Source organism: Protopterus annectens, chromosome 16.part0 (genome assembly GCF_019279795.1).
Source record: "Protopterus annectens isolate FY-2018-M chromosome 16.part0, PAN1.0, whole genome shotgun sequence".
NCBI lineage: Eukaryota > Metazoa > Chordata > Ceratodontiformes > Protopteridae > Protopterus > Protopterus annectens.
The window spans coordinates 483759392-483779407 of NC_056750.1; the positions used below are offsets into that span (position 1 = coordinate 483759392).

The following is a 20016-nucleotide window of genomic DNA, read 5'->3' on the forward strand; positions in this document are numbered from 1 at the left end:
GAAAGACTATGGACCAAGTCTGATTAGTGAATATCCTGGAATCCAGACCTGTATTTTGGATAACATTGTTTAATAACTGCAGCAAAACATTAAAGAGGCGATGGATACTGTTGGTACCTTGTTAACACTTTTAAATTTATGCTGAATGTGTATGCAATAAGAACGGAACCTAAAAACAAGAATTTGTGAATATACAGTCTGGAACAACATTTACATTTTTATGAGGTCACGTCATGATTCTCTAACTTTGGTTTGCATATGTAGGTTTTAGCAACTGTTAAGCTACATTGTTCTGCAAGTAATACTGTATTTACTTGATATTACTTTTTGATTATGATACTTTTTTTTGTTAACTTCATTCTCAGTGTTTCAGCACTGTATAAATGTTAATTTTCTAATATACTGTACTTCACGAAGATCACTGTCACATTCATTATACATATTAGCTTAAAGTACTTATGAGTAAGCACTTAAAACCAACTAACACGCTCCTCACTGTAGTCCAGGGTTTGATTTATTCAGCCTGCACGATTCTGAGCAAGTTGCTTAACCACATTCACTGCTCTTGGTAAACTGGGAAAATGGGCCTGTGCTACGCAATAGCCTCCTGGACCACATACCCAGTAGTCAAGTTAAGTTTGTTCACCTTACACTTGATACAGAGGATTAAGGCAGTTAATATATAAACTTGAGACTTTACAGGATAATAGTGCATGGGAAGAGGAGTTGTCTGTACAGTAGGATAGATTTACATAACAGATTCCAAACAAACAGCGTGCAAGCAAGCCTTAAAAAAGGTACAACTAGCCTGCTGCCCTCATGTCCTTCTTCACACTATGACTTTCTAGACCTGAATTAAGTGGTTGACCTAGATGTTTTGAATTTCCAGTGTCCTAACATGCACTGCCTTTTCCTTTGATGTTAATTAAAGGAAATAAACATGCACTTGAGAATAATATTTTGAATACAACATTCTTAACTGTTTTAGAAAAAATAGGTATGCGCCCTTTACAATATTAAGAGAACGTAAAGACTATAACCTAAAATTATGTGCATAAATGACACTTTTCAGCAAGAAATTTTGTTAACTGGCAGTCCAACTAGACTAAAAGACTTCTGAACAGAGAGCAACTGGGAGAAGGAAAAACAAAATTTGAGTCAGTTATGATGCATCTCAGTCTTGGAATTAGGAGGCTTGACAGTTACCGCTTTGCTCTGGATTACTAGGAAACACTAACAGACTAACTAGTGTAACTCCCTTAAATCAGGGACAATACTACAGTTTGTTGAGATCAAGCTTGCTCACGTTTTAAAAGCTTATGGCTACCAGTTAACCCTGGTGTGCTAAGTGTAACAGCTAAACATCTATAAATAATATATATACAAATCTTTCTTTCTTTACAACTGGAACTTTCATGAAAAACTATTTGTCACAGTATACAGGTTCATAGGTTGGTACTAGGGTATCGGCCCTAGGGCCTATACAAGCCTAGCCATAATAATTCCCTGGCTATTTCTTCCCACAATAATTTACTTCCCTGGTCCCCTCTCTAGCAGGGCAACTGACATGATCCCTGGGGGTGAATTTTCTATCTCCAATCCAATGGTCAAAGTTCCTTTTGAAGAGGGCCAAAGAGATGCTCAGCTTGACATGTATGGGCAATCTATTCCAGAGTATGGGGAGTCTCTGGGTCAGGAACCTATCCCTCCAACATGTTTTGCTCATTGTGATGACCAGGTTGAGATCCCTGGACCATGTAGCTCTGATGGATTGGGATTTCTTTAAGTGTATTATGTCCAACAGTACTGGGTTTGACATGGCCTTGTATGTTAAGCAGAGATCTCCTCTGAGTAGGTTTTATGCGACAGAGTATAGCTGGAGTTTTTTTTTTTTTTTTTTTTTAAGACGGTCAGCATAGGGCATCTGCTTTAGGCCTGTGATTCTTTTAGTGAGGTATTTCTGTGGCCTTTCCAGTTGATGCAGAGGTCTTGTGAGGTACATACCAAACGGGGCGTTGTACTCTATAATGGGTCTAACGAGGGATGAGTACAGTGGGACAATGACCTCATTTTTTCTGGATGAATAGCCCTTAGTGAGGATTTCCTGACTGTTGTGGCTATGTGGTTATTGAAGGTGAGACCACTGTCCACCTGTGTCCCCAAGTCCCTTATCACACTTTTGATGTTTAGTGCACTGCCACTTATGTGGCAATTCATGGGTACCTGGGTTTTCCCAAAGGGGATAACTATACATTTCTTGGCATTGAGCTTGAGCCCATGGCTCTGGCAACAAGCATCTGTTTCTGTGAGGCCCTTTTATAGAATATCCACATCATTTGGGGATTCAATAATGGTTCCCAGTTTGCAGTCATCTGCAAACTTTGTTAGCCAGAGTCCCTTAGTGCTGGCCTGTACTTCAAGAAGTAGATGCCAAAAAAGAGCGGTCCCAGGACTGAACTCGGAGTTACTCCACTTGTCTGGAGCTTGATTTTGAGTCAGCTACTTTTACAGTGTGGGTTCTATAAGTAAGCCAGTTGGCAACCCATTGAGTGACTTAGGGATTTATGCCCAGCTTAGTAAATTTATCTATGATTCCAGAATGGGGGATGGTGTCGAAGGTTATGGCAAGGTCCTGATAGGCTGTGTGGACCGCCTTACCCTCGTCCACGGCTCTGGAGACTGATTCAAAGAGGTCAATCAGGTTGAGGAAACAAGATTGTCCCTTTACAAAACCAAACTGGGTGGGGTCCAGTGTTTGAAGGTTGCCAATGTCTTTGTTTATACGTTCCATGATAATGTGTTCCATGGCTTTGCAGATTAGGCTCGTCAGACTGATGGGACGATAGTTCCCGGGATCCACTGTGGATCCCCTTGTGGAGTGGGATAACTGTAGCTGTGCACCACTCATTGGGCACTAAGCCTGAGGTGAGGCTATGGATTAAACATGACACTTACGTGAGGTGCAAGTTCATTTTGTAGTTCATGTAGTACACAGCCCGGGATGTTGTCTGGTCACATGGATGCTGTATTCTTAGCTTTGGAGAGTGTGTTATTTTACCTGTGTGGCCGTACCGGAATTTGGCAATCTTCTGGTATTGAGACTGGCCCTTTAGGGGGTGAGAAGGTGGTGAAGTTGGCACTGAATCAATCTGCCAGGATACTGGCAATATCCTTGGGATCAGTATATTTAATGCCATTCTGTTGTAGCTCAGAGCAGATCTAAGCATTGCCATTTAGATTCTTGACATAACTATAGAATGCCTTGTGGTTGTTCTTGGAATCTTTGGCAATTTTATTTTCTTAACTAGCTTTGGAGGATTTTATGAGGGATCTCAGCTTCTTACTGAGGCTGGTAAGGGAGTTTTTTGCTTCCTGGGATTTTCCTCTTTTTGGCAACAGTTTCTTCCTTCTGTTGTATAGTTTGTTTATGGCAAGGGACCACCAGATTGGGTTTCATTTTTGGGAGGAGACAGTCTTGGTTCTGTTTGGAATGGCATGATTCATGCACAAGTGGATGTGCTCGTACAGTGCCTTAGTGTAGGATTCAGTATAGTGCTTTCTAAAATTTAAAAAAAATGTGGAATTCACAGCCAAGTGAGCATGACCTTCACAGAGGAGTGCAGGAGTAAAACATATACTCTTATGAGGCGGTCTATTAGACTACAAAAGATACACTTGATATTAATATTCTATTACAGTAACCAGTCTCCAGATGACTGATGTGCTCCTTGTTGGTCTGCATGTTTGGCTTATACTGTTAAATATAATATTTAGTTGCCTGAAGTTTGGAATTCCAGCAGAGAGAGCGAGGGGGTCAAAAGGCATGCATGGCAATGCACAAAGCCATGGATGTTGGAAACAGCCAGGCATCTAGGAATAACTGCTACTACTATTTGACATGCTGGTGACTTAAAAAAAGTCAAAGTTTATGCAGGGAGTTCTAGTTCTTTTGTTTTCTGGGGAACCCAACTACAACATAATGCTATACGAAAGGTGATATCTTAATCTGTAATAGCTTGCAGCAGACATAAAGAAGGGGTCTATTTTGCAAACATTATTTCTTATGAAAATAGCAGACCGATGGTGCTTCTTGTCGAAGACATCTGTAACGTGTACACAAAAGCAGAGAAGAAAAAAAATGTGTATACACACACTATATATATATATATATTATATATATATATATATATATATATATATATATATATATATATAAACTCAGGTCATATACAAATATTTATATTGCACACACATGTGTGTGTGAAAGTGCCAGGATGAAAGCACTTATAAGGAATAGAGCTTCTTGGTGAAGAAACCATGGACTTCTGGTTGTTCTTTTCTGAATAACTTAATAATGTGCTAGTTCAGACAAATACACACACACACACAATATACATACTTATGCATTATTTATAAATATATATATATAAATATAAATATAAATAAATAAAAGTTTACTATGGAATACTCAAAGTCACTGCTGTCGAAAGGCAGTTTGCCAATGGGCAGAATGCCGACTTAAAATGCACTGACTACACTACAGCGAATGGATAGTGTAGTTTGAGTATCTGAATTTGGCACTGTACACAGATATCATGGTTCACTGAGGAACAGGGAATTAGTGCATCTCCTCACTGTAGTGCAATCTCAGAGGTGGTATACATAAGGTTGGCAGGGGGTGTGGGGGGGTGCAGGGTGACTTGCCCCCCCTGCAAAATAGTAAAATACACGTACCGTTGACTATGGAATGTGATGGTACATGAAGGAGCATAGCATGGGACCTCCTGTTTGTTGAGTGCATCGAACTACAGGTGTCAATGTATTCAGTTTTGACCTGACCAGAATTTCACTGTTCTGGATGCAGGATTTCAGGTCAACCATGTGACCAGTTGACCCATGCAGTTTCCAGGTTTCAATAGTAAACCTTACAATTAGTCAGACACGGTACCAAATCAAACAACGTCCGGGAAACTTTTAATGAAATAAAAATAACACTTCACAAAATAAATAAAATGTACAAATGTACACTCCACACAGTTAAGCACTTCCATTTTCATCAGAAGTAACAAATTCCCTACTCCATTAGTTAAATATCCCTCCTATATATCCAGTTAACCAATCAGAACACTTATCTAATCATGGTACCTCCATATCAACAATTAAAAGATGTATTTAAATAAAATCAGTCCAACAATCTAACCACCACATGAACGGATGCATGTCAGAAAGCATTAACAAATCACCATTCACATAAAACAACAGGGTCTATGTTAAATCATCAAACACTTAAAAAAAAAAAAAAAAAAAGCGAATGATGATTTAAATCGAACCCATGTAAGCGAAACAATCTCGAATGCTTAGAACAGCAATTTTTTTCCAACTCAACTCACAAGCATAAAAACATTTAGATGGAAAAAAAATAAATAAATTATACATATATATATATATATATATACTCAATAAAATATTAAAATTAATGCGGCAGCTTCCTAGTCCTTAATAAGGGCTTCAAAGACACTTTTCCTGGCTTAAATGGCAAAGTGTCAGTTTAAAACCAAATTATCCAACGTAACTCTGAACATTCTATTCTAGATTTAAAATCCCCCCTCATATATGAAGTCATAATCTCGAAGACTGTAAATTAAACTTATATCCTGGTCCTTTTTTCAATAACATGTTTTGCTAACGCACTGCGTTCATCCAGTTTCCTAATATAATTAACATGTTCAAGTTTGTTTGTTTGTGTCTTTCGGCTTTTCCCGGTTAGGGGTTGCCACAGCGGAACTCCGGTCCGCTAATGATTGGTAGTTGATTTTTACGTGCCGAGTTACCAGCCCTGATGCACAACCTTCAACGAAGGTACGCCCATTCACGCATGTCTCCATGCAGAAGATGTTCTAGCTGAGAATCGAACCAGACAGCTTCTTACTGTGAGGTGACAATGCTAAAGCAGCACCACCACCGCAGTGTATAATTAACATGTTCAAGTATCCTCTCCTTAAGACTACAATTCATTTTACCAACATAATAGTCTTGACAGAGAGAGCACTCAGCATAATATATCACATGTTCAGTTTTATAGTCAACATAAAAATTAAAATCAATACAACGTTTGGTGACAGGGCAAACAATAAGACTGCTAGTCCATACGTATGTACAATCTGAATAGCCTCTACATGGAAAGGTACATATACGTTCTGACATAACATTACTGTGTGTTTTACAATTCTTACAGCATAACTGGCGCTTAAGAGATCTGTTATTACTGAACGCAAACTTCGGTCCACAACCTACTATCGGACTAATCTCTTCACTGGCTAGCAACACCGGCCAATATTTCTTAATAATGTTACAAATGTCTGTTGTACCACTAGAATAGGTTCAAAAGTAGGTACTAGGCTATCTGCCCAAAGGCATTTATAATCCTAGCCAGAATGCATTGGCTTTCGCCACCCACTTAGATTAGTTCCCTGTGCCTCTGTCCAGCAGAGCCACTGAAGTGATCCCCAGAGTAAACTTCCTGTTTCCCATCCACTCATCAAGCATCCACTCATCAAGGTTCCTCTTGAAGAGTGTTATTGAGGAGCTCAGCCTAATGTAGATTGGAATCTTGTTCCAGAGCATGGGAAGTCTCCGAGAGAGGAATCTATCCCTCCAACACATCCTATTTATTGTAGTGGTGAGGTTTAGATCCCTAGAGCATGTGGCTCGAGGGGATATAGAAGGTTTTCTTTAGGTGGAGCATGTCCATCAATTCTGGGTTGGACATGGCCTTGTATGTCAGGCAGAGATCACCTCTGAGTAGGCGGTATGCAACTGAGTACAGCTGGAGTTTCTTCAGTCGAGCTGCATAGGGCATCTCTTTGAGGCCAGTGATCCTCTTGGTGAGGTACTTCTGTGGTCTTTCCAGCTGTTGCAGGTGTCTTGTAAGGTACATCCCAAATGGGGCATTGTACTCTATTAAGATGGGTCTGATGAGTGATGCGTAGAGGGGCACACTGACCTCTTTTGATCTGGATGCAAACCCTTTTGTGATTAGGTGGGCCACATAGAAGGATTTTCTAACCACTTTGCCAATGTGATTATCAAAGGAGAGACATCTACCTACTTGGGTCCCCAGATCCCTTATTTCGTCTTCTGTATTTAGGGGGCTACCACCTATGTGGTAATTTGTGGGTACTTTGTTTTTTCCAAAGGGGATGACTATGCACTTTCATTTAGCTTGAGGCCATGTTTTTTTCTGTCTCAATGAGACCCTTTTGGAGGATGTCTGTGTCAGCCGGAGAGTCAATTATAGCCCCTAGTTTGCAGTCGTCTACGAACTTGGTCAGCCATAGCACTCCTGTGCTTGCCTGTACCTCTGAGAAGTACATGCCGAACAGGAGGGATCCTAGGACTGAGCCCTGGGAAACGCCACTTGTAACTGGTTTAGAGTCTGACCTAGTTCCCGCAACTCTTACCATGTGGGTTCTGTCTGTGAGCCAGTTGGCAACCCATCTCGTGACATAGGGGTTTATGTTCAGGCTGGTGAGCTTGTCTATAATACCAGAATGGGGAATGGTGTTGAAGGCCTTTGCGAGGTCTAGGTAGGCTGCGTGGACCACCTTTCCCTCATCTATTGCCTTTGTAACTGTCTCAAAGAAGTCCACCAGATGAAATGCCCTTAAAGACGAACTGGGTATAAGTATAAACTAATCGCAGGTTATCCTGACGTCTAGAAGGACCAACATCTGAACTGACATCGTGTGCACCAAAATAAGGTTTAGCAACAGCATCTCTATGTAACAGCACAACTCACATGTCCTCGATGTCAAGCATAGAATAGCCTCTAGAAAGTAGCCATTTTTCGCATGCCGCAACAGCTTGTTCAGTTAATATATCATTACTATATCTTGAAAGTTGTTCCTATTGACTGAGATTACTGGATACTGCACTATCCTCTCCAATGACACAATTAAAACACAATGGTATTGGAACAGTTACTGTTGTGGAAGGAAGATTACTGAATCTACATAAGTTGCTAGTATTAATAGGTAGACTTATTTTCTTCAGTTAATTAATGTTTTAGTTTCTCTCTGAAGTTGCACAATCTTTAGCATTTCAAATACTGTATGAAATTGCATTCCAAGCTCCATGAATTATTCCGCATTATATGGAGCAAAGCAATTACTCTCCAAGATAGTAAGATAATACTGTTAAGCACTTTCCTAATGCAAGAAAGGTGCTTAAAGTTTTGTTAATAAACATTGAGCTCTAGTCTCATGCAACATCACTTTCAACATTTCATACTCCTACACTTATTTTTTCCCCTTCTCCCAGTCTCACAATACATCAAAGCAACTAAAGCTCCACAGAGTATAAAGCACTGTGTAGCAGTTATAAGTGTACTGTAGCATTCAAAGTTGTAAACCACTAACATGCCTACACTTTAATTCTCTACATATAAACCAATACTGCATACAAAGTATTATGATCAAGTCCTCTCCCAACATAATCAAGAAGTGAATTGATGTCAAAATGGATGTAGAGAGTCACCTCTAACTTGACTTCATTCTCAAGGTGAATCATTTAAATATGTAACAGTTTGCTTAAGCCTGGAGACCCAACAACAATCCACCACATTAAAAGCTATTTTACTTATGTTCAGGCTAAATTTTGTTTTATGAAAAGAAGAGGCTGGTTCATTTGCAGTTCATACTGAGTAAGTCCTTAGGGAAAGTGCTCTAGTGACTGGCAAACAATGACTTTATACAGCAGTTTAAGTAGATTAGTAACTGTGAGGCCTTGGCTATTACTGGAAGCCAAGTCACTTTAAGTGCTATGTAGTGATGTTCTGCACTTTGTGAAATGAAGACACTAACTGCTGCACGAACATGAAGACTTCCTCCCACCCAAGACACTGGCAAGACTGGTAAACATCCAGCATCCAATACAAGTACTCTAGAAATAAGATGCAGGACCTGAATGCTTTAACATTCCGCTCGCATACAAAACAGGTAACTGCTGATCAAACCTCTGCTATGTTTAGGGATATCATGTGGAACAATTCTGATTTCTGGGATGCTGAATATTTTCTGCACATTTCCTAAAAACATTACATCTGTTTGACTGTAGTTAAATAATACATTATTTTTTCCTGTTAGATCATGACAACAAAGCCCAAGTGGGTAAATAATACTCAACCCACACATTTACCATTATTAATAACAAACAAAAAAAAAGAAAATTTGGCCAAGATATATTTTTTACACTTTTGTCATCTGCAAGAAAGGGGTATAGCAATCATCAAATACACACATTTCTTAAAAGTTGTTCTTCTTTCTGCTTTACCCAGTTAGGGGTCGCCACAGCGGAACTCCGGTCCGCTAATGATTGACAGTAGATTTTTATGGTGCCGAGGTTCCAGCTCGACGCCCAAACTTCAATGAAGGCACGCCTATTTACGCATGTCTTTCGAACACCAATCAACCACAGGGAGGACATGCAGACTTGACACATTAGGCGCTCCAACCGAGAATCGAACAGGAGAACCTCTTGCTGTGAGGCGACAATGCTACCGCTGCACCACAGCGGCTTCCACACACATTTCTTAAAAGTAATTCCTTAAAATTAGTTTTTCAGAAAACATTTAATTGTCCCTCCACTAAACTTAAAAGTACTGTTGCTGTTCTCTCACTACATTTTTATTCTAGTTTCATGCCCTTTGCACTAGCTTTGTTAAACACTGTGTAGTGAACTTTCACCCACAAGTGTAATGCTACAGATAAATGATACGTCCACAAAACAAAACATTTAGTTAACAGAGATTTACACCGAAACTAGCAAGTTGCACATTAAATAGAACTGTTTGCGTACCAAATTACTTCCCATTATTTATCTTATTTATCAAAACAAGGACCTTTATTGGTCAAAAATGAAAATACCAAAGATAAAAAAAAAGTATCCTTGGAGTTTTGACGGAAAACCTTGTACGTCCACGCACACGCATACAACTAATAATACTATTCTGAAATTGTATACAAATACAGTTGCTGGCTCCGTCCCTGAAATCTCTGCTACACTGTGTCAATGTTAAGACAAATGAAGGAAGGAAAAATACAGATTTATAAGAACTTGGTGAACATAATACAATTTACTCTTTCGGATAATTATTGATTACCTGTTTAACACAACAAAAAGGTAAAACCACACAGAGAAGTAGAAAATCACACCTGCTGCCCAAATCACAGTGATAAAGCATCACCTACTTCATAGGATCATCATAGGAAGTTACTAGAATAGTGGCCCCAAGCCCTTACAACCCTAGCCAAGAATTTAACCCATGTTTTGACACATTAGCACTTCATGCCCATGTCCAGCAGGGACACAGGTGGAATTCCTGGGGTGTATTTTCTGTTCCCCATTCAGTTATCCAGATTCTGCTTAAAATGGGTTAATGAGGTACTCTGCTTGTAAATGGAATAGGAGTCCATTCCACAGAAGGAGGGAGTCTCTAGGACACAAATCTGTCCCACCAAGTCCTATTGATGTCACAGACCAAGTTGAGGTTGCGCATGTGGGGTACTCGAGTAGAGCTTGACATGCAGCAGTCTCATCAAGGCAGGGTCTGAGACTGCTTTGTATGCCAGACAGAAGTCACTTTTGAGGAGTATGTATGAGACTGAGTAGCGGGACAGAACCTTTAGCCTATTTGTGCAGGGTAGATGTTTGAGGCTCTGGATTTTCCCGGTGAAGAACCTCTGTGGTCTCTCCAGCTGCTGCATGTACTTTGTGAGGTACATGCAGAAAAGGGCATTGTACTCAATAATGGGTCTTATAAGGGAAGAACACAGGAATGTTAAGACCTCCTTATCCTTGTATAAAAACAGCCCAACAACATTGTTAAACAACACTAAACCAGGTGACCACTTTAGCTCTTCTTGTTATCAGTTCTTACAGCTTGAAGGTACCCATCAACAATTAAGTCAGTCAGTAAAACAGCACTCCAAGTACTCTCCTTACCTCCCAGCCAGAGCCTTGTGGTACACTGGTGGCATCCTTGGTCCTCTCCTCTTTCACCAACATCCTCTACACTTCCACACAACAGGTCATCCTAATACAATATGCAGATGATTCCACTCTTGTTTGCAAGTCTGACAACCTACACCTCCAAAAAATTACTCAGGAAGCTTAAACAGCCACTGAAACATAGCTTTGTAACTCACCCAAAAAGACCAAACTACTACTTTTTTTTCTTCCCAAATCCCTCTCTCGTGGGAAAAAAAATAAAGTCCTCTCTCTCTCTTGATAATACAACAAATGAAGTCTCTTCTCATAGCAAACTATCAGAGGTGATACTGGATGATAAATATTACCACTACGTATCGCCTCCTCACTCTTCTTCATGGTGTTCCCATCCTCACTAACCTCCAAGCTTAAGAAAAATTAAAACTTGAGCAATGCTATAACAAACTTAATAAATTTGCAGCACATACCACTTTCAGAACCCAGCACTGTATAGCACTAAAACGTCTACACTTGTTAGAACTGCCACATCAAAAATATATGCAACTTCTTACCACCTCTATAGGTTCATAGATTAGTACTAAGCTAACTGCCCTTGCGAGCCATTTTAAGCCTAGCCAGTTAACCCTAGTGAGATTCAACCCCTGCACCTTGTGTTTATAAGGCAAACACCTTGACCATTAGGCCACCCTCCTAACCTCTAAAAATTACTCCACATCCATCTGTCTGTCCTGCACTAAAAAACATTCTACACAACTATGTTCTCAGTCAGTCATTTCGATCCAGTGACCAAAAACTCCTGTCTATAAACCTAGCAGATCTGCTGGGCATTGTCTGTACTTGTAGAAGGCTGCCAAGACCTGGAACTCATTACCTGTATCCATCAGGTCTATCACCTCCCTCCCATCTTACAAAACTACTCTGAAAAACTTCCTAGTTAAAAACTAGCTCTCTTCTTCCTCAAAACCAGGATAACTATATCCCTAAAAGTGAACAAGTACCTCTTCACTCTGTATAGCTCCTTACTCTCCTTTCTTCACCTACTTCCTTACTAATTCTTTTCACTGACTATCTCTCTAAATATACCATATGCCTGCTTTTCCCTCACTTCATATTCCAATTCCTATTTGTATTAGACTAACTTACCTTTACTTTCTCTGCAAACTGTCTAAAATTTCTCTAAATATTAAATTATTGTCATATATCTTTATTGATTCTTAGCCAATGTTTTAATATTACTTAGACTGGAAAAGTTTTTGTTTTATCGCTTAAGACCGTAAAATTATTTTTAAAATGTTTTGTAGTAATTTGAAGTTTTTCTCCACAGGCTTCCGCTGAAAATTGGCTTCTACCCACTCTGACTTTCCCGGTAATCAAATATCAAATAAATAAATAAATATCAAATAAATAGAACCATGAGAACAACCGTAATTTTTAGCCGATGCAAGGGACCACACTGATTTTTTGCTGTCAGATTTTTTTTTATTTGCTCCTAAGAAACTCATGATTTCATAGAAAAAAAATTAAAGCTGTTTTCAGTTTGCTCAGTATCTTGGTCTTATTTTTAATTTATTTTTGTTCAGAAGGTCATTACAAAAATAAAACTGCATCTGGGTGTGGGCTGGGGTTGAAATTACTGATGCCTGGCATGATTTAGTCTAGAGGGTAAAGCCCAAGGGATGAAACTTCAAACGTAAAGCATAAACAGGTCCCACAATATACCACAAACTTCACACATCAGCGGTACCCATGCTTGACTGTAATCATTTTTTTTTTTAAAATCTTCTTTAAAAAAGACAACCCACAAAACATCAAAACCAGCCAAGCAGCTTACTGATTAACTTTTGCAATCCATGGTATAATCTGGGATTCCTACCTCCCTTCAGTTACTCTAGCTTCAATCTTAGTACCAAACCACACCAAAGGGAGTAAACCCCAGCACAATCCACATCAAAAATTTTACAGTGCTATAATACAAGCATAGATTAGTACATGCCAGAGCAACTATACAGACAGGTTGTTTTGGGGTATTGTGCAAGCAGCAGCATGATCCTCTCTCTAAATAAACAAAACAAGCCCACCACCAATGGACAAGTTTAGTCTAAGCTGGCTACATCAGAGTTCCAGGACAAAACTTCAGATGAGTATCCCTTCAAACATTAAAGTTTTCACACACACAACCAAAAACAAGCAGCAACGTAAAAAGCAATATGAACACCCTGTCCCTGACCTACCAACATATAAACGTGGAATCAAAGTGGAGGCAGCTGTATAAAGTTAATCTGTAAGTCAGTATTTCACAATAGTATTTTTTCTATTTTTAAGCAATAACCATTTTAAATTTACAGCATTTGATATAGCGCTTGTAATAAGAAATACTGCAAAAGTGTACTCCATATTTATCAGAAATATAAGTTATCCTAAAAAAACAGTACACATATCAATGCATAAAAGTCCACGAGTTTCATCTTAATACTGATCACTGAAATACAAACACCAAAACAACAGCTCCACATAACATTAAGCTATACTATGCAAAAATACAACTCACCTCAAAAGCAGTCCAAAATTACATACTCCATAAATAGTTTAATAAGCCAAAACAGTCCTGAACTTCCACAACCTATACTCCACACCCTTTCAGTACCAAAATAATAAACATTTCAACACCAAAAAAGTGCCGAACACTTGCAAAAAAAAAAAAAGCATACAGCTCCGTTATAATGCTTCCGGTCGAACTAACGTAACAGGAAGTGATCGCATTTTTCTGACAACCGGAGGCCTTTAGGATTGTTGATAGGGGGTTGTAAATATGAGAATGCAAATTATATAACGTTCCTTGAAGAAAAACGGGGCACTTTCCCTTAACTTTCGCTTATGTAGCGGTTTTGCAGTATACGCATTTCGCAAAAAAATGAGTGTTTATGGGGAATGTAATGTGGAAAAGCATGTTGTCTCTATACGTAATACCGTTTATTTCCACTTTAAAACATTCAGTTTATTCTGGAAAGAGAAACCGTAAATAAACTGGTCTACTACTCCAGTAGTAACTCCTCACCTTTCTCAGCACTACCATACTCTTATAGTCGTAATGGACACACATAGATTTAGAAATCGTTTATGCTTTTTTTAATAATGTTTTTCTCATTGTGAACAAGACATAAAAACATTGCCTAATGAGTACCTTATGTCTACAGTTACTGTGCTTCAAAATCTATTATTGACAATATTACTTTAATCAATTGTCTTGCTGTCCTTTATTGACAAAAATGCTGCTTCTTTTCTTGACAAAAATGATCTTCCCTTTTTTGGCGTTATCAAAGCGGTGCGGCTTCACAACATAACACTAATATGGTTGCTTTGATCAAAGTAATGTATAACCACAACATAAAAAAATATATGGAAGCAGGATCATAAATGGGAACTTATGAATAATTTGTACCTAAAATTTTGTAAAGTGTGAAACCTAAAATAGCAATCTCTCAAACGTTGTATCAAATGTGGAAGAAAAATTAGTTTCTTGCACCTTTGGTACTGGAACCAGACTTCGCAGAACAATTCATTTAAATGTTCAAACATGGCATACAGATTAATTACATAAGAATTTCCTATTTTTGCTAAGAACTTTAATGTAGTGATTTTCTTATGAAAACTGTCTGCAGCTGCAAAAGATAAGTAGTGTTGAGATAACTGCATACCTTTCAACTTCTTTGCTCAATAATTCTGGATAAAACTAAACATAAAGGATCAAAATCTGGGACAATTTTAGATGTTGATCTTAATTCACTCAAAAAGTTAATAGCACAGCATGTTTTGCATCATCATCAGGTATATTCTGAACAAAAATAATAATGAAACGTTAACATCTGCCTTTACTGAATGTAGTGATTTACCAGAAAAGCAAATATTTTATGAAGGGTAGGGCAAAAATATGAGACAGAATTAGTAGCATTTTGCACATTTCTGCACAGTTGGGAGGTTTGAAAACATGGATTCAGAGACTCTGGGCTGACTGATCTTCAGTTATTGGCCATCAGCTAGCTGCAAGACTTTGTGATGTACCCTGATACCCAGGGTACAAGCTCACACAATGACAGTTCCTAGGTATGCATGCAACCTCTCGTTACTGCTTTAGTAATTACAATAGCACTCTTACCATGTATACACATATTCTTAAGCAAGCTTATCTACTTTTTCATATAGTCATCTAGAAGAGAACAAACATGAGCATTAGCAGCTGGTCCAATACTTAATATTGCACATTTTATTTTTGCCCAGAGATTCATGATTACCAGCTGAGATTGACTTTACAATTTCTGAGACAATGTCATGTTCCTGTCCTATAATCTGGCAGTTAAAATGGAAGATTAAGGCTATGAGATATTAACAAGCATTACGTAGTCTAAGATTTGATTCCCTCAGCCTCCAATTATGCACTATTTGACTCTAAGGAAGTCATTTTACCAGACTCTACTGCAAGGATGTGTCTGAAAAAGGTCTGCATGGATTACTCTGTATTCTAATACAGTTAGCAATACAAATAAATACCCCAGGTATTGCCATAGTAAAACAGTTAGTATACTTTGTTTCTTGAAATGGTAACATACAGCGTAGAAAACTTGCTTAGTAATGTTTCATGTATTATGAATAATGGTTGTTACTAATTTCAGTAGTACTTTAAATCTTTCTGTAAGTAAGCATATTCATTCCTGTACATACACACACACACACACACACACACACACACACACACATATATATATATATATTTATATATACAGAGAGAGAGAGAGAATTTTTTGGTAGGTGTATGTCTCCATATCAAACAAATGTCAAATTTCAACTTGTCAAACTCCAAGGTTTGACCACCAACTCATTCAAAAACTAACAAAATGTATTTGTTTTTGCAGGGGTGCAAGTCCCCCTGCACTCCCCACACCATCTGCTAAATATATATACCAACTGTAAGATAGCACTACACTGAGGAAAGAGCAATTTTCCTGATCCCCATTATACAGTAGTCTTTCACAGAAAAATAAAACGATTTTCAATCACACATTCCAGCTTTTTTATTGGTTGATGAAAAGTTAAAGCAACGGAATGTCAGCTATATAAATGACACACACACTTACACAGTGGGGACTAAATGGAATGATGCAGGGCTCTATTACAAAAGGTCAGTGACCATCAAACGTGATCAAATAATACATGGAGCCAGTCTCTTTATCCACAGATATCCTAGGTACCAATTCATTATAGTCACATTGTAGTCTATATGCACCTCAGATGTCTGACTGCAACCAACAAGGCCATCCTTAAGTGAAATGTAACACTAGACAAAGGATTCCATGTCCCTAGTTGCATACTGTTCCCTTCTTTACTCCACATTGCCCCCTTCCCTGTTTTCCATCTATCCTGGTCCCACACAGTCCAGCTAGAATATTTCTTTCTTGCTTTTTTCATACTTTGTCTTACATTTAGATTTTTCTTCCATTCTTCTAACACACCCTAATGTCCCAAGACTCTAACAGAATTAAGGTGTGGGCCTAGGGCTGCTAGACCCCACAGAAGTCATAAAGTTCAAATTTCTTTGAGGTCCCATCTTAGAGCTTTTAACATTTTGATTCAATGATGATATGCAGAGAAATTATGATTAAGGAAAGAAATTCAGTCTCATTTGCTCTTTATTCTTTCAAGGAAAATAAGTTACGTCTAAATGTTCAAAAGGTAACAAAATAGTAGTTCCCAATAAACTGAGATGATAAATTTTTGTAAAGGCATATAAATCCTAGATGGAAGAAGTGTCTGCCTGCCTGCCCCTCCAAAAAAAGATAGTTACCTTCTGTGTACCCCTTTGAGGTTAGACTAGGATGAAAGTAAAAACATAAATGACCACAGGCATACATTATACATCTGAGGATCTAGGGGAAGAAACCAGAGCCCCAGGGTAAGAAACACAGAGATAGGGAGTACATGTAGACTCCATGAATAAAGAATCACAGACAAAAACTCAACCACAGCCCCAAGTCATGTGAGCTGACAATGTTACGCTCTCTGTCATTGTGCTAACACTAAGTTGCTTTCACATACTTCCTGCTTAGACCAACACAGTTAATCATTCATTGTGTGTAATGCTGATGCCTGTGATGGAAAGTTAAAAAAATGCAGCCAACTTGTTTCTTTTTGATACAATGTAATCGCCCCACCACCACCACACATATATGCAGTCACGTTCATCACAGACAACCCCCAAACCCATTAAATATAGCGACTTTATTCTCAGTGCACAGTTCGGACTAATGACTGTTTAAAAAAAAAACAGACACAGTAAAGTATTCCAGTTGGTTTCCAATAAATGCACACTAGTTGTGCAAAGCCAGAATAATGCCGCCTTAAATTGGCCAAATGACAATAGGGCCAGTCACTTGTAGTTGCCTGTACCCAGCAATTTAAGTGAAATATATTGACTGCGTAGACCACAGAACCTCAGATATGAGATTGTAGTACAATAAAAAATAACCATTGGCTACAATAATTTATTTTAACCCACATACAAACACACACAAGTGCAGAAACACACACTTGTGCGCACGTGCACACACACACACACACACACACACACACACACACACACACACACACTGTGACCATCAGTTATAACCCCTTGTAAGATTGCGACTTGGCACCTCAAAAGTCTGATTGCAATTAGGTGAATGAATAAATATATAGATACCTTCCACATAAGAATATATCTTCTCATCCCACTCCTGTCAGAATACATTGCAATACCCCATGGAAATACCTTTTAAGAATCAAGCAGAAATCTAAAAAATAATGGTGGACAGACAAAGAACCAAAATCAGGGTATGCTATTACCATTTTATAAGAAAAATATTTCTAGAATAACTAGCATTCTTTTTCTGAATGTTATTATGGCTGTAAGTTAAACATCTGCTATTATTTAGTGACCACAATCCTCAATGATTTGCCAAAAAAAACTCATTCAGCCAGATTCATGAACTCCTACATTAAAGTTTACATGATCTGTATTTAAAAACATCTCTACCATATTTTTTGTGCTATTTACACAGAAAGATTATACTAGGTGTACACATAGTCTACACTTTGTGGTAATTTTATGAAGCCCCCCTCAATATTTAAGATTACAAGAAAATCAGCAGGAATACTAAAATTAAGAGGAAGAAAGTGGGAGTTATGCTTGTGTTGTCTATTCACTCAGAATGATGTACACTTAGTGTAGGTGTTCATAAATCCGGCCTATACAGTACGAGGAGCAGACCAAATATGAGGCAAAATCAGAGACATTTTGTGAAATCAGGAACAGTTGAGAGCATCTATACCCTCAACACCCCTCCCAACACACAGATATGCAAGTGCATATGAACACATAAACAGCGGTTCATATGACTATGAATGCAAACCTAGGAAGTCTGCAATCAAACATAAATAAATGGATAAATAACTACCAGAAAGGAATGTATCTTATAGGCTCACTGCTGTCAAAATACATTGTTCAAGCAACACATACACACACTGACACATACCTCTCAACTTCTTAGCCTACGGATTAAGCAGAAATCTGTGAAATAATGGGGGACAAGGGGCCAAAATCAGTGACGGATATTACTGTCATATACTAAGAAAGTTGCTAGACTAATAGGCTTTGCATTACTATGCTTTTTCTGATGAAATCACAAATGTTGCAAGACCAAAATATGAAGCAAAACACAGATACATTCTGTGAAATCAGAAACAGTTGAGAGCATATTTGCCTCCACACACACAGATATAAACACACACACACACACACACACACACACACACACACACACACACACACACACACACAAACACACACACACAACCACCATCAATTACAGCCACTTGTATGACTATGACTGTACACCCCAGACATCTGACTGTGATCAGACAAATGAAAAAATACATGTGAAGTGCTACACAGGAAAGAGTATTCCCAGCTTACTGCTGTTAGAATATAGACTGCAATCCACTGCCTGTAACCAGTTCCTCTTCTACATACTTCCCCACTTCTTACCTCAAGACACAAGTACAGATCTAAATTTTAATGAGACAAAAAAAAAAAAGAATCAGAGACATATATTTCCATTACAAACTTAAAACATTGCTAGGATAACAGTTTTGACACCAGCATGACTTTTATCTGCCTGAAACATAGTGCCTGTTATTGGTTAGTAGTGACTGCATTCCTCACTGACTGCCCAGAAGAACACAAACTTTGCAAGGAATTGACCAAAATGTTGGCTAAATCAGATATATTCAATGAATTCCGGGACAGTTCAGAGTATTTATGCCCCCACATATACACACACGCACATATATACACATACACACACACACACACACACACACACACACACACACACACACACACTAGTACAAGCAGCTGGGCAGACACGCTCCCTTATAATAAATTACTTACCTTCATGTGTGCTATACAAGGGTCAGATGTACAGCTAGTTAAAAAAATAAATGCATTAAGAAAACACTGGCTCGTGCTCATACTGAGCAGTAATCCATTACTTTTGTTTTTTACTTTCATTCTTAGGCTGCCTCAGTCTAAGGCAGTCACCTGAGGCAGCCTGAGCCAATAGGAATGGTTCCTCAACCCATGCCCCACGAGCCACTTTTTTGTGATGTTTCTGCCTTCTGCAGAAGGCAGGAAGAACTGTAATAAGGCATGATTGCCTTATTCTTACTATGTAGTAAGTGTAGTGCTGGGCTGTCTTCACCCCAGCCAAAACAGTAAGCTGATTTGCATGAAGTACTGATATTTGTTACGTTATCAGTACCGGCACCATGAAAGTTTCCATTTTGTAATAAAACAAAAAGTAAATAATAAATATATATGTATATACATATATATGTATATATATATATATATTTTTTTTTCAGGGTGGGCATTACTGCCCAGCTGCGTGCGTGTGTGTGTGTGTGTGTGTGTGTGTGTGT

At 38.5% G+C, this 20016-nt stretch overlaps 1 protein-coding gene across 3 annotated transcripts in view; it reads right to left on the bottom strand.

The window, feature by feature from the left end:
* The window catches only part of MVB12B (multivesicular body subunit 12B), a 1443639-nt gene extending 1429866 nt beyond the window's left edge, over positions 1-13773 (bottom strand). For 2 of the 3 annotated variants that reach the window (XM_044058226.1, XM_044058224.1), the window contains exon 1: positions 13556-13766. The gene's annotated coding sequence lies outside the window, so the exon portion shown is untranslated. Of the gene's footprint in view, positions 1-13555 lie in introns of all 3 variants that reach the window. The other variant, XM_044058228.1, reaches the window with a different exon arrangement.
* Positions 13774-20016: the final 6243 nt, after the last annotated feature.